Source organism: Ambystoma mexicanum, chromosome 10 (assembly GCF_040938575.1).
Source record: "Ambystoma mexicanum isolate Mex_15411 chromosome 10, UKY_AmexF1_1, whole genome shotgun sequence".
Lineage (NCBI taxonomy): Eukaryota > Metazoa > Chordata > Amphibia > Caudata > Ambystomatidae > Ambystoma > Ambystoma mexicanum.
In genome coordinates this window covers 714,820,437-714,846,087 of record NC_090932.1, presented here as the reverse complement: position 1 = coordinate 714,846,087, position 25,651 = coordinate 714,820,437, and positions in this window count along the sequence as shown.

The following is a 25,651-nucleotide window of genomic DNA, read 5'->3' as shown; positions in this document are numbered from 1 at the left end:
CACTTACAGTTTTGTTGGTGTCTGTCCGCTGCTGGCTTCACTGGCTTCCCCTGCGGACACCTGCAGACGTGTGTAGGAGACGCCCTTTGCCTTGGGGCCCTTAGCCGCAGGGGCTGCCGTGCAGACGGCTGCCTTGGGAAGGTGGCTTAAGAGTACTGAAGGAGCCAATCTGTGTGAGGGGGTGGGGAGGGAGGCGTGAGGAGGGCAGGAAGGGGAACCAGGTGCACGGGATCCCTCAGGGGGCCGCTATTCTCACAGATTGGGCATAAATGGGCACAAATGGAGCAAAGCTCCAACAAACAATCACCTCGCTTCAGCTACACCAAAAGGGGGAGCAGATGTGAACACGGGTCGATAGACCTAGGTAACATGGGGCTTTGGTCCAATCAGGGACGGGGGGGCAGGACGGGAGGCAGGGAAGAGGGACCAGGAAGCAGGGACTGAGCGAGGACTGGAGGGCTACGGAGAGGGAGATTGACTAGATTTTGGATTTAGGGCGGCAATAAAAAAACTACACAAAGGGCCTGTGGGGCAGTTTACTCACCGGTAGAAACTGCAAAGGCAATGAGCGTTGCAGTAGGGGAGCGGGATGCTGGACTAAACACACAGGGCTGGGGAGCCAATCGGGGCAGGGTGGGCAAGATGGGAGGCGGGGAAGAGGGACCAGGAAGGGGGGGACTGAGCATGGACTGTGGGGCTACGGAGAGGGAGATTGACTAGATTTTGGATTTAGGGCGGCAAATTAAAAAAAAACAACACAAAGGGCCTGTGGGGCGGTTTACTCACCGGTAGAAACTGCAAAGGCGATGTTGAGAATATTAGTAAAGAGTCTAATATTGGTCCTCTGACATAACCTACCTGGTCATTTTTAATGAGATCTGGAAGAAAAGGAATATGTCTATTGGCTATAATTTGGCAGCATTAATCAAGGATGCGGGTCTATAGTTTTGGGTTAATTAGGGATCTGTTGTAGGTTTAGGGAATAGGATAAGCATGGCTTACGAAAATGACCCATTGGCTTTCCCATTAGAAATAAAAGAGGAATACAGTTTGTTAAGTTTAGGGAGCAGCAAAACTTTCAAACGGACAAAGACATTGATTGGAAAACCATCCAGGTCAGGAGCTTTCCCTTTATTGAGGTCATTAATGGCTTTGAGTATCTCGCTCACGGACATGGGAGCATTTAATGTTTGAAATTTAACATTGACATATGAGTTATGATGAATACACTTTAAAAAATTAGATACATGGGTATTATTAGGCCTGGATTCAGAAGAATATCATTTTTGATAGAAGTTAGAGAACACCTTTAAGATTTCCTTATCTGTAAAAATGCTATTGCCATTGTTATCTTTAATGGCATCAATCTTAGCTTTGTCTCTTTTCAGTTTAAGATAGGATGCTAGTAACTTACTAGATCTATTTCAAAACTGATACATTTTAGATTTGTACTTTAAAAGATTGGCACATGAGTATTGTGTAGCTAAACTGTTATACTGTATTCTAAGTCTCGTTATTTCTGAAGGAAAGAAGTAGAATTGGAGTGTAAATAATCATAATCTAGAGACTTAATTTCATAATAGCATCGGTTTCTTGTTTAAGTTTTTTCTTTTTATCTGCTGTATATGATACAATATGACCTCTTAAAACCACTTTATAGCAATCCCAGTTATTATCTATAGATGTATCTGTACTAGGGTTTTCAGAGAATGTTGCCGCTTAGTATATTTAGTAAATTCTTCATCTTTCATGTGTGCTGAATTAAATCTCCATCTGCTATGTTGTTTAATATTGTATATATTAGATAGTTGAACGTGTACAGGAGCGTGATCTGATAGGGTAATGGGTTCAAATTTTGCATTTAGTAAGCAATTGGTCAAGGATTTGGACATAAAAATATAAACAATTCTTGAAAAGGAGTTTTGAGGCGGGGAGTAAAACGTATAGTCTAGGTCAGATGGATGAGCCAAGCGCCATGTATACATTAGGCCTAATTCAGAGACATAGTTGGCAAACTGTAAAAGGACTTGGTTGTTTTAAAACATACATTGGTTTTCTTATCAAGAAAGGGATCTAAGATCTTGTTACAGTCACCACACACAATGAGGTTATTGGGACTAGAATTGAAAATATAATTTCTTAACTGAATCCAAAAAACGGGGTCTGCATTAGTATGGCCATATACATTAAGAACTGAGTATTCAATAGAGTGAAATTAGGAGTTTAACCAGGACCTATTTACCCATATCATCTGAGTCAGTGGAGATCACTTTACATTGAAGATGTGGGTTGATAAGGGTAATAACCCAATTTGTCCTATCATTTGCGGCACTCGAGAAGACCTGCCCCACCCATAAACTTTTCAGTTTCACTGCTTCTACTTGTGAGAGGTGGGATTCTTGTAAACAAGCGATACGGTAGAAGGTTTAACCCTATTAAGGTGTGAGAGTATTTTCGGTCGCTTGATAGGGTTGTGTTGCCCTTCAACATTCCACATATATATATTAAGTGACATCGATAGCTATCAGAGTGAAATATGCATTCTTATGGCCAATATTGACAAGGTGTAGCATTAATAGGCCCACAGAGAGGAATCATAAGGGAAGGGGGAAGAAAAACACATGCAACATGGGATATTGTACTTTCCAAGAGAACCATAAGATGATGAGAAAAGTAGTGGCTACAGCCACTCCAAACCATGTCGAAGTTGAAGCAAAGAGTAGTAGGGGTGGAGAGCCAGATTCAGAAGGGCTCCCCCAGTATCCCGCACCTGCGAGAACATCACGCGCTGAAAGAGGGTTAATAACAGATTGCAATTTATGTATGTGATCTAGATGTGTCAATGTCCTCTCTTCTATGACTTTGGATAATGTCACGTAAATCGGTTTGGATTTTGGAAGGTAAACATGACCATTGAGAGTGACCTTTAGAGAGGCAGGATGGATGATTCCGTATGTGGCATTTGGTTGCCTTAGGGCTGGTCAAAATGCCAATAATTCCTTCCTTCTTGCTGCAGTGGCGTTGGAGACATCTTGTGACAACAAGATTTTGGTGCCTTCCCACATCAGTAGTTTCTTTTGCTTCGCTTTGTCCAAGATTAGTAAGACATGGGTATGGTTGAGTAGTGCAAATATTAGAGTTCTTGGAACATTCCGAGATGTGATTTTGGGTCCTACTCGATGTGCCCTTTGGATATTGAATCGCAAGGACATGGGAAGATCAAGAAGTAGAGGGAGCATATGATATAGGAATTGAATGGGGTTGTTTTTTTCAATATTCTCCAGGGAGCCAACGATCCTTAGATTGTTCCTCCTATTCCTATTTTCAAGATGTGCTGCATGCTTCTGGAGCGATATAACAGAATTTTCCAGTGACAACACTCTTCCTGTAACATCTTCCACATTGCTAACTTTTCTTACTACTTCATTTATTCTAGATTCAAAGGTGGATCATTTGTCATCCAACATCTCCAATTTAGCAGTTGTGGCCTCCATGAAGGGCTTGAGGGCTTTCATCTCTGACAAGCTAGCACCGTGAAGTACATTAAGTACTGTTTACTGGCGCGGCGGGTTGCTCTTCTCTGTGCTGCTCCCCAGACATCTACTGCAATATCTCTGCTCTGCCGTGATGCTCTCGTGGTGCAAGTGAACGTCCCCCTGGAGGACGTCTTTCAAGGCAACACTGCATTGCCTGTCCTATTGACACGGAAGAAGGTCCGGTTTCCTGAGTGAATCTGCCCCCCTGCTGCCCAAGCCCCCGACTCACCAGCTATATCTCCCAGAAGACAGTGCACCCGCGCGTGCACCGTGAAGTACATTAAGTACTGTTTACTGGCACAGCAGATTGCTCTTCTCTGTGCTGCTCCCCGGACATCGGCTGCAATATCTCTGCTCTGCCATGCTGCTCTCGTGGTGCAAGTGAACGTCCGCCTGGAGGACGTTTTTCAAGGCAACACTGCATTGCCTGTCCTATTGACTCTGAAGAAGGTGACTTTTGTTGTGTTCGTTGTGCTCACTAGGCACGTTGTGCTCGTTGTGCACGCTGTGCACAGCTTTGTGGAAAAGCAGTGGACTTCGTTGTGGTTGTTATCACTTATGTAACTCTTTACTTTCTGGTTTACTTTAAGGTCCAGTTTCCTGAGCGAATCCGCCCCCCTGGTGCCCACGCCCCCTACTCACCAGCTATATGTCCCAGAAGACAGCGCACCCGCGCGCGCACCGTGAAGTAGATTAAGTACTGTTTACTGTTCAAGGTGAGCGTTGCAGGTCGCTGGGTTTGAGGAGATAAGGTACTCCATTTGGCTGGCAGATATCCATGAACCCACGTGATTGCACATCTACAATTGAGCTAAGGGTGTGTATTACTTCCTTAATCCGTCAAGGTTGAGTTACTTAGTTAAATCGGGAGGGCCATAGTATTTTACATTGATTTATTACCTGAAGCGGGAGGGATTATCGTATGCCATTTTGATTTAACTCACTCCGTGGTAATTTCAAGTATGATTCTACTACAGCCTTTTTTTTATTTATGGCGTCTACTCTCAGGAATGGTAAAAAGAGGAAGGATTGTTCGTCTAAAACACAACCCACAATGGAATCCCCAAAAAATGCTCACAAAAAAAAAATACCCCTACTCTTTCTTTAAACGGTAAACCTTCCTTTCTATCTATGTCATCTCAATCAGAGGAAAATATACCTAGCAATGAGAAGAGTAACCTCCCAGATATGCAGGCTTCCAATATATCTCCAAAAGAAAGTTGCTCCTTAAAGAAAACCAATGATGACATCACAAGAGACCCATTTGAGGTAGATGATAACTTACATAGTGATCAAAAGACCATTGCAGAAATACATGAAAATACATTCTTTCCTGTGGCGGACATCTCCATGCTCGCGCCTGTCATAATAGCAGATCTTGACAAGAGAGTACGATTATCTCAGGGTCCCTCAACACCTGTAGCCAACAACGGAATGTATCGCAAACATATACACTTTCACAAGTGTAACATGAATGAGCCATTGAAACTCTCACATGGTCAAGACCTAAAGGAGTATTAATTTGCACAGAAATTGCAATTTCCTTCCACCAGCTCTCCTACTGCAAAATTTACATTAGAAACAAAACCCAAGAAGTTAACTCCAGCACAAAGTAATCCAAATGCATCTATCCAAATATTTAATTTCTTTGATCTTCCTGATGCGCCGCTTTCTCAAGTCAATAATGAAGAAGAACTAATTGATCATAACATCAATGACCTACCAGTCTTTAAGAGAAATTCTAAACTTATTAGATCGAGGTCACGAACACACTCATCTGTTATTACAGGAGATCAAAAAGGACTTGACCACGAACACAATCCAAATAGCGAAATTAAAAAGTTACTTGTTAGCTCAGGAGGCCTGTCATAAACATCACCTTGATTGTCACGAAAGAGACGCTTCAATTGTAAAAAAAGAGCTCTTAATTAGCACTCAGCATGTGGAAAAAAAAAACATGTGGGATCACAAACATCAGCCGATCCGCTACTTCTAAAGGGAGTGCCTGTGACTTCACTCAAGTAACTCAATGTAAAGAAGATACGTTGAAAGTCAATAAGAATTTACCTTTGAGCAAGACAATTGATTATCTAGAGGTTGCTAAAGCTTAGCATGAAAGACTTCTACAGGTTGAACAAGTTCTAGTGCAGATTAATTAGAAAGAAAAAATTATTGAAATGCTTGCAATGGCAGAAGCAGCTGATCCCATTTTGAATACGAATATGGAGACACCAGATAGTCCATCAATACTCATCAACATCATTGAAAAAGAGAGCTGCCGTGAAATGCAAAAAGAAGAAATAGCACCAGCAGAGAACTTTTACTTTATTTCAAGAAGGGAAAAAAAGAACCATCAGAAAGCCTTAAAAAGAAGGCATAAAAACAAAGGGGGTCTTCTCGAGTTGAGACAGTAGTAAATGAGCTGTCCCCTACAATCACAAACTCCCAAAAATCTCACGCAAGCTCTAGTAAAGGCTCTCATAAGGCTACATCGTCTGACCAAATCCTCAATTTGAGTGAGCAGAATGAAGAAAGCTGAAGAGCTTTACAGATTAGCTCAGTAGCCACTCAGGAATCAAGGTCTAAACAAATGGCAAATTTAAAAACAGACACTATGTTGACATCTTATGAGTCTTCAACTTTTGACAAAAATGTAAAATCTTCATTACAAGTAGATTCAACTCTAATTATACCATCGCTGATACAATCAAATCTAACTTCATTCTTTACTGACATCACATCAAAAAAATCTGATGGTTTCATTAGAAACAAAAAAAACAAAGGAAAAAGAGGGAAGTGTTGGGAAAAAGCCGTCACCCCAAGTCATTGAAGAAAAAAGTGTGGATCCAAAGCCACCGCTTGAAACGATTAAAAATATGTCCCCTCTTCCGGCATCATGCTCAAACTGTGCATGTGCTGGGATAGAGAGCCACACTAAGGAAAAACAGGTACCTGAACTGAGTTCAAAGGTTTCGGTTCCACCTCAACCATCGTTGGAGCTTCACATAACACCTTCGGAGGAGGTTACAGGGCTTCAGTTGAAGTTGCAGCCCATAAAAACATCTCAAGAAGAGAGTAAATAAAGAATCTTACCATCTACGACCCCTGCAAGCTTGGCCAGACAGAGCAATCAAGAAAATAATGACGAAAAGGAGACAGAGTCATATTCTGTGGATGCCAACCAGGTTCCCTCCCATAACTTTCACTCAATTCCGAATGATATCAAAAACATTGTCGGATGGACGAGCGACATTAACATCAATGGAGCTGTCCGGATCAACCACTCTTTCCTAATGAATGCTCTCTTTAAGATTCCTTCGCTCAGAAGCCTAGTGACAAATGCATTGAATGGATTTGGCTCCCAAATGAAAATAACAACCGTATGTTATGTAAGATGTGTTCTCCTATAATTGCGAAATTGATATGGGAACATCAAAGCGATCTACAGATACTTGGCCTGAATATGCTTGTCTTCTTGAATATCAAAGATGCAATGGACTTCTTAGAGTTTCAACCACCTCCTATAACAGCTGATATCATCAACGGCAAAAATTCAATCGGCCACCAGGATCCATCTAAAAATATGATGGAACAATTATCAGCGCTAACGAATGCCTTGAATGGACTCAAATGGCTTGAACCGCTGATGAAAACAGCTTCTCATACATTCACACCTCTTGCACCATCAAAAATTCACAACCTTAAGGTGGCCTCGTGGAATTGTTGTGGCTTCTATAATCTAATGAAGTGGAGGAGGCAGCTAATCCATGAAGCACTTCCTCACAATTTGTTGGTACAGGAAACCTTGGCTGTAGCTAATATCGAATTAGATGGTTTTTGTTCTTGTGTACATCCTGCCATTAGAGGTGCAGAGGGTAGACCAGCAGGTGGGTTGGCTATCCTGATTAATACCAAATTGAATTTCACAATTAATCATGTTTATGCCTCTGACCTGTTCCTACTGGTGGACCTAAAAATCGATTCCCTATATGGTGGAAATGTATTTATTATTTCATTATATTGGAACCCTTCTCGATATCCGATTGAAACAGCATGTGAAATTCTAAACGTCGCCCTCATTAAGGCTTATGACATTTCACCCTTCGCTGAACTCCTTATTGGAGGGGATTTTAATTGATCATTTTGGTCAATGAACAGCAACATTTCCCCCAATTCAGCATACTTCCAGTCTGCTTTACAAAAGGCAAATGTATGGAGCAAGTTTCTTCAATTTTGGGATGTTCATTTATTACAACCTAAATGCAATCATATGAAGTTCACATGGAAATGAGGGGGCCTACAATCATGGATTGATCACATGTTTTCTTCCAGGTGTCTACCGGGTTTGCTCTCAAAAGTGAGCACCATCAATACTCACCTGGGCGATCACTTAATGATTGCCACATCCATTGTGGACTACTTGAAATCTCGACAGTTAGAACCTCACTTAGCCCTCATTCAGATTGATAGACCTAGAATGTCGATTAATTGGTCCCCCTCTACTTGTAGAAAATGTACTGCTCTCGTAAACAGAGATCTATGGAAGAGCATAGGGACTAATTGTCACGAAAATGAAGTTATTCTTCAGTGGAATTTACAGATGATTGCTTCTCATCTTCTAAAAACGGCCCACATGTTTAGTGGCTATAACACAATTATAAAGGAGGACGTGCAGTCTTCTCGAGAAGGGGCCGCACTTAAACAGAAAAAGAATGCTCATCTCAGAGAGGCGAGGAAGTCCAGATTGAGCAACTCTATTTCTGAGTATGTCACGAGGAAAAGAAAAATCTTATTTAACTATAAATGCGATATAAGACAAATTCGATCTTTGAATAAGCTAAAATTAAATCAAAAAATAGTTAACGTATTATGTAACCGTAGTACTAAAGACATTTGGAAAATCATTAGAGCAATAGACAAGGAACAATCATGTGAATTTGACTCAGGAATTTCGAGCTCAACCTGGATGGCATTTTTTCTTTCTAAATTTGCTCTTCCATACACATTCAGTATGTTTGAACATCCCCCTGATTGTCATCTAATTCCAAATTGTTGCCCATGGGGTCCCTCAGACATAATCCATGCAATATACAAATTGAAGGGATCCAAATGTGCAGGTCCAGATGGTTTACCTCCTTGTCTGATCAAAGAAGATCCGTTGTTCTGGTCAGCGATTTTTAACACCATGTTCCAAGAAATCTTTAGTTCAAAAAAGATTCCAAACTCCTGGCTTACATCAATCATTATTCCACTTCACAAAAAGGGGTCTATTTCCGATCCTAACGATTATAGACCAGTGGCAATAATGGATGTAGCAGCGAAAATGTTTGCATCTTTAATCCTTCAAGAGCTGGAATCATTCACTTCAAACAATGCCTGCCTAAGTACGGCACAAGTTGGGTTCAGAAAAGGTATGGGCACTCCTCTTAACGCTTGCATTCTTGCACACATTATTGCTGATGCAAATTGTTCAGACAAAAGTCCCATTTTTGTCACTTCACTCGATCTAAAGGCAGCCTTTGACTGTTTTATAAGAGGCAAATTATGGCAAAAAATGTGCAACGCTAATTACCCTCAATATCTGATCACTTTAGTTGAAATGCTCCACTTTAATACAAACTTTAAGGTGCAAATCAATCGCCCAGGATCACTTACTGAGGCAATACCTAGTTTCACTGGTGTCAAAAAAGGATGCAATCTTGAAGCCATCCTTTTCAACCTTTATTTGGCTGATATAGACCAGATATGGAATCCCGATAAATCCTTTGCTGCTCGCATATGATCTCTTACTCTATCTTGGTTAGCATGTGCGGACGATATCCTGTTGTTTGACCGTACTCAGGCTCGGACTTCAGAGGAAACTGGAAAGTTTTTTTACAGTATTGCAACACTAACAATGTAACTGTAAACCCTCAGAAATCAAACATAATTGTATTTTGTAACAAGAAAAAAGTCTGACACTTCTCTTGGACAATTGATGCCTTACCAATAGCTGTATCCATAAATCTACCTTATTTAGGGTTAATTTTGCAAATAACATGTCTTACAAAAGAATAAAACGGCCAAATGAAAATCTTGCTTTACAAAATATGCACATTTTCACTAATCCCATTACTGGAATTCTATCAGAAAAAAGTCAAGGCAATTTTACTTTATAGAGTAGAATTATTTCTCTACGGTCTCGGTCCCTTGTTAGATCGAATCCAAGGTTCTGTCTGTAAGTATGCATTGGGATTACCTGCATCTATGCCAAATGCAATTCTTAGGCATGAATTAGGCCTTAATTACTATCGGTTAGATATAATTGGTGCCTACTTTCCAATTTCTCCAAAATGATGTCTCCCCCCAAAAATTATTTGTACATGGGTCTACACTACATGCTTGTCAATAACACCCTCATTTCTTTGGTGAAGTACAAAGGGTGTATATTGTCCTTGTTGGAAAAAATCAATATGTCTGTTGAAGACCTAGAACTATTTCAAGCAAAGATCAAGAAAAAAATGTTTGAATATGACTGGGCAGATTGTTGCCTTCAAATGCAAAGTTATCCTTCATTTGCAGAATATTCGAAATTCTGCCATAAGCAATTCCCCCGCCTGGCATATATTACATTGTCTCCTTGCTCACAGGTCCGTAGAACATTTATGTTGTTCAGATTAGATTTGCTCCATACAAAGGTGAGAATGAAACACTGGGATAAAAACAAAACAGACAGGACGGATGAGATATGGAGATTCTGTAAATTATCTCAGGAATCGCTTAAACATCTATTGATCTTTTGTTCACATTTTGAAAATGATTGCTGCATAATAATGAAGTCATTTATACAGGCAAACTCAGTTATAGCCAGAAACTGGATTTGGATAACTTGTATGTGGGGAACTACGAATACTTCCATACTTAAGACTGTAAGGCTGGTAAATGTTATTGTAAATGAACTTGAGAGAGTGAGCCATCAAGCTTAACTATGTTTTATATGCTAAGTAGAAGAATCTTTTGCTTGTTTCGGTTAGGCTTAAAGCCTGTTGAAGATATATCACAATATTTGGTTATTATGTCAGATGTTTTCATATGTTTGTATTTGTATCTTCTTTTTTTTTAACTATTTGTAAAGGTCTTTGTACTAAAAACAAAGAATTTTATTTAAAAAAAAAAAAGATAGCATGCATGACCAGATCTTGTATGTCATCTTTAGGTGTGGGGGAGTCATGTTTCTGTCTCTTAGGAGCGCAATTCATCGACATTGAGGGTGACTCCTTAGTTTGCCCTTTTTTTGAGGCCATATTTGTACACAAAATATATCTCAGAATTTACACTGACGTGCTGCTAATATCTACTTAGATTGAAGCTAGTAGCTTGCTCAGGGTACCTTTTCTTATATTGCTTTAGTAAATATGCATAAATGAACTTAAATTACGGCCCGCAGCTTATCACCATGACATTCTACATAGCCTTGCACTAAAATTGACCTGAAAAGCTACATTTAAGTTTTATAAGAACACTTTAGTTGATGCTCAATAGCAGTTCGAAGGTAAATAGCCAATCGGCTATATATCACAAGAACATTACTTCTGTATATTTAGCTGAAGGACAGCTTAGCAGAATTTAGCTGGGACAGCACCCCATCTATGTATGAAGTTTCAAACTCTTTATTCTTTAAATACGAAGGGGGAATATCACACTGTTAATTGAAGATAAAAGGCCTTCTTATGATAAGCTTCCAGGCAGCTCTGTGCCAAATGTATGTTTTCTCAAGCAGTTGCAATAAATTGTATATTAAAGCACTTTCTTTCTGCTTTCAAAGCACAGGAAATGCTTAATGGGCCTTCTATGGATATAGTTGCTGACAGCTATGTGCCAAATGCATCTATTATTTATCAAGGTACCTTAATTATTCTAATAGAACACTTCACAATTGTAATAAAGGCAGCCTTGTGTTACAAATACCTTAAAGCCTTGAGGTTACGCTTCTAAGTGATTCTGTGCCTTTGTTGTGGAGAATCCTTGCTTCTGTTCTTTAGCGGGCTACCGACATCGCACCTGACAGAACACGTCGGCTTGGTTTCCTACGCGACCTCGCTGTCAGCTCTTTCTAATCCCGACTATTATATTATCTTTGGTGGAGATTTCAATGCACCATGTAATGAAAAACTACCTATGACTGCTATCTCCCGGTTGCGGGCTGTAAAATTGACCTCCATTCATAGAGGGGAAATATGAATAACTGGAATTACCACTTGGTCAATTTCCTCCCCAGTGATTCATTAATTACTTGGTCTAGGGGTCCTGCCTCTTCATGTATCGGTTTTTGTTTTGTTTCATCAAACCTACTGGCCTCTGTCAAACCTGTGTCGATAGGAGATATCCCATACGGTGACCGTTTCCCCATTAGCCTTGAAAGTAAAGCTCGCACTCTTGCTCTCGCAACTAAATCAGAAACTGCTTTGATTCAGGTAGATAGCTCGACGCATCTGTACACTGGTCGTCTAAACTATGTCAAAACTTGACTTATCTAGTTAATAAAGACATAAAGAGTGCTGATGACACACATTGCGAGTATTCAGAGTATGAGAGGGAGGAATGGAACCTGAACATAATTAGAGTATATGTTCAAGATCTTGCCCTTTCTGCCCGCAACATGGTTTTGTTACATAATAAACCATATAATGCAATAATTGCAAAATATAAATCCGACAAAAATAGGATGCTAGAAGCCCTACAAAAGATTTTCATATCTTCTGAACAATACACTTGTAGCAAACATCTGATTTTATAAACATACAAGAACAACTTGAAAGTGATCAAACATCAAATCCACTGTGCGGACAAACAAAAACCTCTAATTTTGATCTGTAAACGGGATGTCCGCAATGCATGGGCAATGACGAGAGGCACTTCAAAACTTACTAGTATGAGCATGTTCTCCTCAATCTCTGCAGAGGTATAGCAAACCTATATCCCAACTTAATTAAGCGTACCATTGACATTTGTTTCTAGGCACGTTGCGAAGCTGAATGTGGCTCAGAGCGAGGACTTGACCTTATCTATTAATGAAATTGAATGGGCAATCGGACGGACTAAAAATTCCAAATCAGCAGGCCCGGATGGTCTGCCGCCCTGCATTTTTAAAACTGATCCCAAATTTCGGGCTGTGGAGCTCCATACAAAATGTTATTACATTTTGCGTACTACACAAATGCCTCATTCATGGTGTAACGCTCTAATCATCCTGATACATAAAAGGTGATCCTCACAATCCAAAAAACTTCTGTCCGATAGCCCTGATTGACTCTGCAGCCAAAATATTTGCTATTCTTCTATTAAAACATCTGGAAATTGTCATCAAAGCAAATTACATCTATTCAAAATCACAAGTGGGCTTTAGGAGAAATATGAACACATTTCTTAACGCGGTGGTACTTGCTCACTTGCTGTCACCAACTCAGATCACCGTCCTTGGGCAAATTTATGCGGCAGCTTTAGATCTTTTCTCTGCCTGTGACGCAGTAGTCAGGGACTTACTGTGGACACAAATGTTAGAAATGGGGTTTCCAAGATGACTAGTTCAACTGATTGCTCTACTCCACACCAACACTTCTTTTCAGCTTCTGGTTAATCGGGAGGGTGCAGTTACGGGGCTTATTCTAACCATGACAGGTGTCAAGCAGGGTTGTAAACTTGCGGCAACTCTTTTTAATCTTTACATCTGTGACATTGACCATTTATGGACAGAAGTCGGGATGTACCCAGTAAGGTTAGGTTCCTTACACTTACACTGGCTTTGCTTTGCAGATGACATTTTCTTACCCGAAAGAACACCATCAGGGCTGCAAAACAAACTAAATGTTTTTCAAAACTTGGCGACTGTGCATAATCTCCAAGCTAATTCTTCAAAATCAAACATTATTATCTTTGCTAATAATGAACGTACTAAATCCTATCAATGGACTATCGATAGTCAAAACATCACAAGAGTGAGGTCTTTACGCTAGCTAGGTTATCAGCTTGCAGACTCCAATTCTCTAAAAACTTGGATAGCAGGCTTGAAGGAAAAGATGCATCCATTATTGTCACAGATGAGTATTATCCACAAGAAGTATTGCACATAGATTTTTACATACTTAAAGTGGAGCACACCTTACTGTATGGTTTGGATTTATGTCTTCTGAATATGGACGATACCTTAGATAGGCTTCAAGGGCAGATTTGGAAAAAGACCTTGGGTCTTGCTTTAGCTGTTCTAAATTCCATAGTTCGTCACAAACTTAGACTCATTTCCTTATCAGCAAGATATACCTGCCGTAAACTATCTATATATGCTAAATTGTTAGCCCCAGTAAGGAATTCATTATACTAAGATCTCAATGTCCTTTTAATTAAGCTAAATGTTTCATTGCTTACTTCATTTTCTAATCAAATGCAGCAGGTTCTTGCTTCGATAAATTCTGGTTCCGACAACCTAATGTTAGGTCTTCCAAATTTGAAGCGCAAGCTCTATGAAATGGACTGGATTTGGTCTATTGATACGAACTCTACTTACAAGATTTACAGAGATTACCCATCCTTTGAATCAAAAAGAGCTATTCGACCTGGCTACATTTTGTAATGTCCCTGTCCTAAGATTCGACATATTTATATGAGATTCAAACGAAATCAGTTACCGACTCTGGAGCGTGTGCACTATACATTTCGTAACACTGATTACATATGTCACTACTGTCGCTTTTGTCTTATACATGCCCAAGAAGAAACGATAAAACACTTGGTTGTGTATTGCTCTCACTTTGAAAAAGTAAGAGAATAGCTAATGGGTGAAATCTGCCCTGAACTCTCCCATATTGCATGCCAATAATTTTGGGAAAGAGCTATGCGAGGGGACAGTATACGACTTATTCTTGCACTGGCCAGATACTTGTTCAAACTTGAAGAAAGTCTTGTAAACTTGAATCCATCCTAGAACTACTCTTCCTATATATATATAAGCGTTTATACTTCTCTTTTGAACTGTATTATTTGGACTTAGTGTCTTATGTTGTTGCACCACCAATTTAAAGAATGTATATTAAGTTGTACATTTATATGTATAATGTATAATATTTGTATCTTTAGTTTGATGACTCTAGCTTATGTGCTGTCATGTCATCTTCAAACATGAGTAAGTTGACATGATTCTTTTTTTGTTTACGTATATATTGGCTTATTTTGTCTTTGTAAAGGTTCTTTAATGAACCATATACAATTTTATAATAAAAAACCCAAAAAATAAAAAGAGGGAGCATCTACGTTCTTTCCTCTCTTTACTCCGCCTCACGTTTCAGCTAGGAAATAGAAGCCGTAAACTCGCCTTATAAAGCAGAGATGTTTACATGGCATTTAGATATGATAAACTGCGTATTCACCTCATTACAAAAAGTCTTTAAATATATGTAAATCTGTCACAGGAGCACTGAATTAAGCGTCCGTCAGCATCAGCGCTTAGCCACGTCACCCTATGAAAGGTGTTTTGACTGGCAGACTGCCCTTTCGCAACAGAATTAACTGCATCATTTTATGTGAATCCAAATTTTTAAAAAAGGTGGCACTATACTGCCTTTGCAGATGGTAATCTTTGACATCTAGTCATACCTATAGCAATACAGTAAATAATTTAATGCAAAAGTGCTGCTTTCAATTCCATGTGAGACATATTACAATGAACGTGTTCTATACTTCAAGTCTACCACCTCTTCAAGATGAGGAACTCAGGATTGACGATATAAAAGGTGTAATGTAAATAATTCTATAACTCAAAACTATTTTTAGGCAGACAGCTAATCCTGTCCCTCACCCATTCCTTTGCACAATTCTTTGGTTGCTTTGATGTGAATAATATATCTTGGAACTCACTGCCACCTAAACTGAGATCAGAAACATCACTCATTGCTTTCAGAAAGGCACTGAAAACCACCTTGTTTAAGTAAACATATACCGCCCACGCTGCTCCCAGGTACCTGGAACACAAGTAACAACTGTAACCAATCTCTTTATTGTATCCTCATACTGTACTGTCACTGTTCACATGTAACCAGGAACACGAGTAATGGCTGTAACCGATCTTTTACTGTGTCCACATATTGTACCTACGTTAAGTGAGCTTTCTGTAACAGCGCCTCGATGCCCTGGGGCAGTTGCGCGCTTTAAAAATGCAAATAAAATAAATAAATAAAATAAATAATAAAGCCAACATCTGTATTTATTTTCTACAGTCTCCTTCATGACCTCTAATCTTGTTATGGAAACTGATGCATGACTCTGCCCCTTTTTCACACCCGCTCGGTTATCTCAGAACTTCATGTTATCTACAGATGGGAACATTTTACCAACCAACTCAATTTTCACTGTGTTTAGGCAACCAATTGAGATGACCAGACAAGACAAAAGTATTTTTTATGCCAAACTTGTCGCATTCCTTTCTGCACACTCTCTCCATCTTGTATGGAATGGCTGAGTACCTCATTCACAATACCAACCTAATACTCGCCACACAACTGTTAAAAACATGTCTATACGCTTCACAGTTATCACCATATTGCAGGCGCGCCAAGGTAGAAGGAATTCACATTAGCATAAAAAGGAAAAGGAAGAAAGGGAATCGTTGATGCTGTTCCATAGTGTGGGATATAGTGAACCACTCAACGGCATTGCCTTAGATCACTGAGCTGCCTGTGCGCAAGAAACATTAACCTGGCTGCGCTGGCTCCTGTGCGCACCAGGACCTCAAAACTGCTTTTGGCAGCAACAACAGAAAAATGGCTGCACCATTTTGCCTCACACACTTCAGGCAAAATGGAACAAGGGGACACACTGAAAAATATGCCAGTGTGTTCTGAAACATATATGGAATCCAGTGAAAAGGAAAGCCTGCCATTACTGCAAAAGCCAAAATGCCTCTAAAAATGAAACAGTTTCCACCCTTTCAAAATGCTGCTTTGATGCCATTTTCATCTGTCATTCTGAAACCACTGTGAGTAAAAAAGGGCCAGCTAAAACCAACTCTCAGAGAAATCAAAAGCAACTTCATTTTCACCCTCACGGGAAACACACATTTATTTCTTGACAAAATGTATCCAGGCGCAGCAGTTCAAAGAGACTTTTTACCCTCTGAGCCAGGTCAAGGAGAATTGTATCTATACATTAGATAAGAGTCCTGCTGCAAGGAAAATGACTACAACTGCCAAGACAGTGGCAATCTGAGGAGCTACAAACCGAATTAAAGAAAGAAATGATAGCACTTTTTTACAGATGTGGAAAAATGGGCTGTGCTGACTGAAGAGAAAAAATAATGACCTGTTTAAAACTCAATTTGGTAATGAAAGCCTGATTACTTAGCAATGTAAAGGAGTTATGTTACTGGTGACAATAGACACACAGGATATCTTCTGTTATAGATTGGTTTAATTCAAGACAAAGTAAGAAATTAAACAGTTTAAAACACATAGGCTGGAGTTGCAAGCTCTCAGAAACCTGTAGTTCCAGTTGCCAGCTATGAAACTCCTCCTAGGACGGCAGATACACCATGATCCAGGACAGTTAGGTGCGAAGTACCAGCTTGAAAAACATTGAATGGGATAGGACAATGTGAGTTCACATGCTCATCAGATCTTCGTCTTTGCTCCAGGCTGGGACAATAGCAGTCCTGGGACACTCACCTGTCAAGTGTGAAGGGCAATAAAACCTTATTACAGACAATGACTCCCATTTGGCTTAAGACTATTTTATAAAGAACTTTAAAAAGACTTGTATCTCAGCTGTCAAAATTGGTAAAAATGTGGAATTTTCACAGCGTAAAAGTGGAATTGTGGGCTGTGTTTGAAAACTTGGTAGAATGTTGTGACACACTCTGGACAGAAATGGTGATATATGTTGTATTACCAGAAAAGCATCCATGTTGCAAATGTCAAATTTTGTACATACATCCCTGGGGATAATTCACATCTGTATATAAAATTGGGAATTGTGGGCCAAATCTTTAATGTGTAAAATTACAAAAATGTGTCAGAAAGACGAAACAAGGTCACACAGACTGGAGGTTTGGACTAATCTGTGCTGCACAAAATATGTAACCTGTGTATCTGATTTACTCAGAGGTGGAAACTGCATAAATGTGTGTTTTTGGCAAAATCAGATTTTCAGTAAAGGAAATGTGGGAGTTTCTAGATACAGTAAAAATCACCTCATAAACATGACATCACTTTTCTAATATCCAACCAATTGTAAGCAAGGCAGAGACTATGCCCTTGACCAATCCTATTGTTAGGGGTGTGGGTAGTGAATCCTGCCCCTGTCATATACTGTAATGATGTAATCTGGCATTATAAATAAGGACCCCTGACTAGGACACATACTGATTCCTGACTGATTCCTGATTCCTACACCAGCGTCCTGTTCCTCTCTGTTCCTGTCTTCATCTTGCATCTATCCATCTAAACTCCAGATCCCAACCACAAGGCCAAGCAATTGTTGCTCCTGCTTCAGCTAGGCCTCAATTTTAAAATAATCCCCATAACCAAGGGAAGCGCTGTGGTGTTTTGGGAAGCATCCTGAATTTACCTGGCTTGCTGCCACTCACTGCTGTCCTGCTATCCTGCGATCCTGCTATCCTGATGCCCTATAGGATCCAGTAACCAGAACTGCCAGTCAGGAGAACTATCCTTTGGTATCCAGTCCCTGCCCAACTGACTCTGTCCTGCTGAGTTTGTTCGGCTGCCCTGTGTTAGAGCAGATCTGTGTGGTGATCCAGAGCGCTGACTGTTCAAAATACAAACTAAATTGGACTGTGAGTATCAATAGGAATCATAGAAACATAGTAAACCTTGCCTTGCTTTGTTCCATCCCAATCTCTAAGTCATCCAATCATCCAATCCTTATCCTGAGAACTGTAATATTGTCACAATCATTCTTGAAACCCTGCCATTGATTCCTTGCACTAGTGCTAACTTCTTTAATAATTTTGTCTTGTGAAATCCTAATCCCTTAGTCCTCCCTCGGGTGAACGGACTGGGTCCACCAGGGCGGGCGCAAAGGTGCTAGGGCTGATCCATGAATCAACTCCGGAGCTTACTGTGTCTCAAGTTGGCAGCCTAGCCTGAATGCCCTAGCGTAAAGTAAAACTGTCCTTGTCAAAATTGATTTCTGTTCCTTTTTCGCGACTTTATTTTTCCAAAAACGCACCTCACTCTATCTGGCATAACTTACTCAATTTAACATCTAGAGACCTCATTTCACTTTCATATTGTACCTAGGATCCATAGCTACACCGCATCCAGATTTACAATATTTCACCCATTTTTAATAAAAACCGGTTTGGTAAATTCAGGCGGGATTTGAAAAAGTGTGTAATTTTACGACGTGTCATTTTGGTTATAAACGGTTTTCAATCTTCCATTCAATTTCAAATTGTATGCTTTTGCTCAATCCATTGCTTGTGATTGCTATTATCTTTCCCGTGTTGGTCCAGTAAGGAATTGTTTTTGTTTCAAGAGTTTTAGACACATTCATTGTTATATTGTTTATCCATCCATTTCTGAGTGTCTGCCAGGGTTTAAATCCATTGTTCTCTTTTGTTTGGGGAGGGAAAGTCCGATTTCTGTTCTGTTTCTTATTTGGCATTCCTGATTACCTGCTGATTCTGTTTATCCACTTAAAATTGATTATTTGTGGGTTGAGGGAACGTTGCAGGGGGACATTCTAACTCCTGTGCTATCTTATCTAAAATCAAGAGTGCTCCTATTCCCTGGTGTTTTGTAGTTGTGTCAATAGAAGGTTAAACTAAGTGCATTGATTACATTCATATTGTTCTTATCACCCCATTGGTGAGTGCTGCCCCATATATTAAAAAGTGTGTGATTTTCTTGAATTTTAAATAAATAAATAAATATTACCTTTACCTGCCAGGCTGGTTCCTGGTCCATTGTGACCCGGGGTATTTGAAAAGGGGGTGTGATATGAGTGGTGTATCTCTCAAATATTGAACCTATATATAACAAAATAATGATTTCAGTTGTGCCCTGCATACTATGCTGAGACCATGGTATATCGCCTGATTGAAATCCTTAACAATAGACATAGCTGCACAGTTAGGTAGGTCAGATCTTCAGAAATCCACAGAAGAATACCTTCAAGGAGAGCACGTCTGCAGAACCTAAGAGACGCAGACCATGTCCACCTTTCCCTCTCTAAACTTAATTCCCTGCCGGTAACCCCCGGTGTCCCTTATTCACATAGGTTATGTGTCTAATTGCACCCTTAACATTCGACTCTGGCAATTATATCCATATTATTGAATCGCATTAGGCTACCCCGCTTCATGTACCATGCAAGGTTCTTGGTGCTTTATCAAACCAAGTACATACCTTCATACGTAAACAGATATACCACTCTTCCTTGGTCACTCAGTCATAATTCTCTGTGAGAAAAGATAGAACGGTCGATCAAGTGCTCACTGGTGACATCTGTGAGTAAACTGCCAGTCACGTGCCTCTAACATCTGCCGAGCTGATGTAGTATTCCTGTCTTGCAATGCCAAAGTGCCTCTGTTTTGGGTGAAAGTAGCACTTTTGACTTCCATCAATATAGAAGGGAAACATAAGGCATTAAGAGCTTAAAACAAAACGATTAATCACTTTACAGAGGTAAAGTTTGGGCTAGGTGCCATTCCAATCCACCTTAAGAACAAGCATCCAGTAGGCGTTACATGAGTGACATCATTGAAGAGTACTCCCCTCTTTCCCTTGCCTACGCTCCCATTCAATTCTTGTGTCCTACTCTTTCTTTCCCATCTCGGTTAGTTTGTGTAGTATTTGCCCATGGTATGTGTTGCGTTTCGGAAACCATGCTTTTCACTAACACGTATGAGGAAGCGTGCTTGCAGGTTCGTATATCGGCAGGTCCAAACTCAGCCTTTCATCCTTAAGCAGCACTCAAATACCTGAGGGTTCATAGCGCTATATAAATGCTAAATTATTATGCCTAATTCCACTTGTATATTTCCTAATTCTCAGTGACTGACATATATATAAGTTTACTGGTGCTCCATGGTTACCTCTGTAAAGACATTTTCTTTAAATAATGTTTTACTTTTTCACTGACTAATTTTGCATATTGCACCATTCGTATTTTTACAGTGTCGTGTTTCTTTTTTATTCATGCTTCATTAAAATGATCAAATGAAGGAAAAATTTAACTCACAATCTTTTTGCGTACTAATTAGGAGAAATATAGGTACACACACGTTGGACAGTTACTATTTGAGATTTAGAGCTTGGTCAAAAGTTTCTAATGAAGAAGTGTCGTCATTTTCCACGAAGGCAGTTGGTTATATCAAGCAGACCATTTTTCTGGGACGCCTCGGTGTTTCATGGTGAGAAATCTGTTTCACGGATGGACTATTGCACGGGGGTGGAGACTTCGGAGGCTCGTGCCAAGAAGTTCCTCTGTGCTAAATCAACCATTTTATTAGCTCATAACTCTACAGTTCCACCGAGACCAACTGCGTCAATCCCCGTGAGCATGCCACATTTGTTAAACATTCTTAGCTCTGTTAAATGTTGGCAGTAGTATCCCAAAAGTGGTACGTTCCACAAGGATTAATACGAGTCTCATTACCTGTTGCCTTAAATCGTTGTTTTACTCTTCGCCAAATATATACGTCACATCCACCGACAACTGAGCAAGTGCTGTTTTTAAATGTGTTAAAATTAGTAATCTACTTGTGTGCAATATGACTACATTAACAGTGTTAACTTTGCGTGGGTTTGATTGCATACTTGTAGATGATGTAGATTGTATTGACTATCACTACGTAAATAGAATATTCACTTAGAAAAACACATTTGGTACAAAGTCATACATTTTGATGGGTGATATATGTGCATGAACAGACATTTTTGGCAACATGTATCAATGTTTTATTAGCAAGAGATGTGTTGCCCCAAATACATCAAATAACTCAAATAGCGTAATGGCACCGCTCGAGTGAATATTTCCACACGTTGATGCCATACATGAATATGTTTCAGCTCATACAGTGTGTGCTTTAGACAAATTATCTTGCCCTATCACAGATAAATGGGCAGCGCCTTTGCTAGGAGTGGGAGAAGCCGGTAGCGGCTCTAGGTCCAGAGTGGGGAGTGGCAGTACAAAACAAGGAGTGAATTAGTCCCTGGACTGCTGTTTTTACCCAATTAACATCCTAATCGGGCAGCGCCACAGGAAGGAAGTCTGCTCTTGCCTGTCTGTTTCACTGTGTCAAGCCCCTCCCCCAGCCTCCCCATACCCATCCCACACGCAGGCCGGCCTAGCATTTGTTAATCAACCATTCCAAATAGTAGCACCTCCATGTCAGCTTATAGGTGCATTTATTTGAATGAGGAATGGCTGTCCTTGAGCAAGAAGTGATCATTAGCCCCCCCCCCCCCCCGAGACCTCGCAATGCAAAAGGGGCGGACTGAGAAGTTGCAAGCTTGCCAAATGGGACACATAATTGCAACAAAAGACACATAAGACAAAAGAGAAATTAAAGTGAGAAGGTGAAGGAAAGCAGGGGTTCAGAGTCAGGAAAAGGGTAGTGAGAGAAAGGAGCAAAAGACAGAAAGGATGAGGAAAGACAATTTAAAGACAGGAATGAAAGGAGAAATTAGAAAAAAGTGATTAAGGAAGTGGGAATGAAAGAAACAATACAGGAGAAAAGAGAAAGGAGTGCACAACAGGACAAAATAAGAGTATAAAAGTATAATGTAAGAAAGCACAATGAGAGGTACATACAGGCAAAGGAAAGTAGTGGATTAGTTGAAAAGCAAAATAAAGAAATGGACTGATGTATGGTGCGACCTTTCAGAATGTGAAAAAGTGCAGTAGAAGGCGAACCAGAAAAGATCAGCAGTGGACATTGAAAAAGGGAGAGACATTAAATGAAGGACGGGTGGTGAAAATGAAAACAAAACAGATATGGAGTGTGAGTGATCGTTGACAAATTCGATAAACAGGGAAGAAGGAAAAACAGGAAAAATCAATCAAGGGAAGGTGATGGGGAGAGTGGTTAAATGCATAACTCGGGGTTGTGCTGCGGGGCAGAGTTTTGGTATGGAAGTGAGATGTGCCCGCCTTAGGGTTGCATTTTAGTTGTTTGCCCTGGGCACCATATTGCCTAGAGAGTGTGGAGTAAATGGGATAGATAGTTTGAGCTTTTAATGAAGTGTTCAACTATCTTCATATACAAAGCAGAATGTATGTATGTATGTATATTTGTCTGGCTACACAGATACGCACCATTGAACCCATGGCTACCACATTTTGCGTGGATTCCTATTTTGTCTGGGGCAAGATCAGAGCCTATGTTTGGATGCAAAAATCTCATAAGCAAAAACACTTTTGGGCGTATGTCTGTATGTTAGTCCGGCTATACAAATCCACACTGTTGAACCCACTGCTACCACATTTTGCATGGATTCATTTGTCTGGGGCAAGATTGTAGTCTATGTTTGGATGAAAAAAATTCACATAGTAGACACACTGGTTTATTGATGCTCACCCCGATTCACCACAGTAGGTACTAGAAGGAGGCAACATTTTGAAAAGTGTCTGAAGCAAAATGTTCAATGGGTTGGTTACACCCTTGAAATGTATTACTATTGTATACAGTTTAAAAGTGTTTATTAAAGCATATCGAAAGGGAATTACATTTTCTTTTTTATCACGCCTCACCAAATTTGGGAAATTGCAAGGTTGCAGTTACTTAAGTTCATTCCTGAGAAGAGAGCACAACCAATCAATCTTTCTTGGATATTTTCTCAAATGTGCTGAAGCCACTGAGTGACTGAAACATACTGCACAAAAAAACTAACATCACTTGGAAAAGCTTCATCTAATGCAAAGCAAACATCAATATCAAGAGCTTCTCAAGCACAACAATAAACAGCAGCACTACTTGCCGACCAGAGGACAAGAGCAACTTTCTCCAGGGCGAATGAGATTCCAGAGCAAAATGTAGAAAGACTTGCTGAATTGAGGACAAGAGCAACACCCTCCGGGGCACATGAGACACCAGAGCAAACTGAAGCAAGACCTGCCACCAAGAGCAACATCCTCCAGGGCTCAAGAGATACAACTCGATCAGGACACCAGCAACGCCGGGTACCCCAGCTAGTTGAATTATAACCATAAGACTGAATGCGTTAGGAGAACACGTAGCAACATAATGACATTCATAAACATTGTCACTATAGTAGCATACATTTCGGAAGTGACAATATCATATTTTATTGAGGCTATGGAACTTGAGTTTTCTTATAGTTAGTTGAGTTTGCAGGGTGTTGTTCTTACACTGTAAATAACATTTAATTTATGTGTATGATTCTATGATATTGCTTAATTGAGAATACTCATGTATCCCTAAATTGTAGCTATCACTCTGTATAAAACATCAAATCCTTTGACATACATGTAATAGATAAGTGCTTGACATTTGATTATATAATGATGCACATTATTTCTTTATTGCAACCGTGTGTTGGTGTCGGAATTCAATTGTAATAAGTCAATACATCACTACATGCTTGAAATATATTATTCCAGGTGTGAGTGACCTCACAGCACGGTCTCCTTCACTGGTTATAAAAAATGTGGGATCTGCACATTATGCCTCTTCAATGATTGTATCAAAAACTGATGGAGAGAAATGGTTACATTATACCTGGATTAAACATTTCAGTAATACACCAAAACGTTGCCTCAATATTGTGAATGTTTGGCAAATAGAGTTGCTTTGGACATGATCAGTGATTCAGGCAAAGCGATTCAGGCGATGCTCAGAAGAATATTGTAAACAGCACAGCATGACTTACATTTCCAGATCAGTCTTGTTAAGCAGATGATGAGGCAGAATGTTGGTAGGTTTTAGATGAGAGAGAGGTATACAATGAATAGGATTGACTGGCAGGCATGGGTCAAGTCGAGGGTATGTGTGGGTGGATGGAGTTCCCCACATTTTTCAGAGGGAACCTTGATATGCTAATTTCTGGTGGATATGCTAAATTCAATTGGTATGTCAATGAGTCCCCAGACCTTTTCTGTTTAGGACTTGAACCCTGGTGGCAGGTAAACATTCAAACTAGTTTTGGAACAGTTATGCAATTTGAATAGGATACGACATCTTTTTGTTAGTACTGCTGACTCTACTACATCCGAGGACCACTTTGCATGACATAAGCGAACACAGGCTTTCTTGACAGTGTTATAGTTTTCACAGTATTATAGTTTTCACAACATCAAAATAATTATAAAAACGATTATTTAATTGCAAAATACATAATACGCAGTCATCACTTCTGTGCCCTCTACCCAACAAGGCTCTATTTCTCCCACCTACTTGCTCCCTCAGCTACCACTCAATAGCCTGCAGATACCAGCAGATCCCAATGGCAAACACCAGCAGCTGGAAAACCCCTCACTACCACCCCACTACCATGCTGCACACCTGCCTACTCTCAAAGTGAGAAAACCAGCATGTTCCTCAAGTATGTACCCCCAAGCCACAACTCCATCCACTCCTAGTTACACCTAACGTCCCTCAGACCCCATCACCTCTCGCCCAGCCATTGCTCACCCACAGCCACTGACAGCTACTCATTACAGAAACTCCCCACAACTACCCCTTTTCTACCTCCGCTCTCTACCCCATACCTTGGATGCTAATTACCTCCCTTCTATTCTGCCTACCCCCCCTACTCTAATACTCACCCCACTCCTCCTGAACAGCATCCCCTACAACAACCACAACACACCTTCCCTTTCAGTTATCATCCAATCCCTCCCCGCCCCATTGCACAAAGAACTACCAGCCTCTGAGCAAGAACTCACACCACTGTTCCTGAAATCAGCAACCACCCATCACTGCCCTAGTCAGACTTCAACAACTCCCCACCCGCACTTCTCACTTTTCCCCCACACCACCTTCACGACCAGCCTCTCCCCACCCACTACACACACCCAACAACTCAACCGACACACCTCTCTGCCACAACAGGAATTAGTCACAGCTCAACTGCACCCTACTCAATGCACGCTCCCTTTGCTCCCAT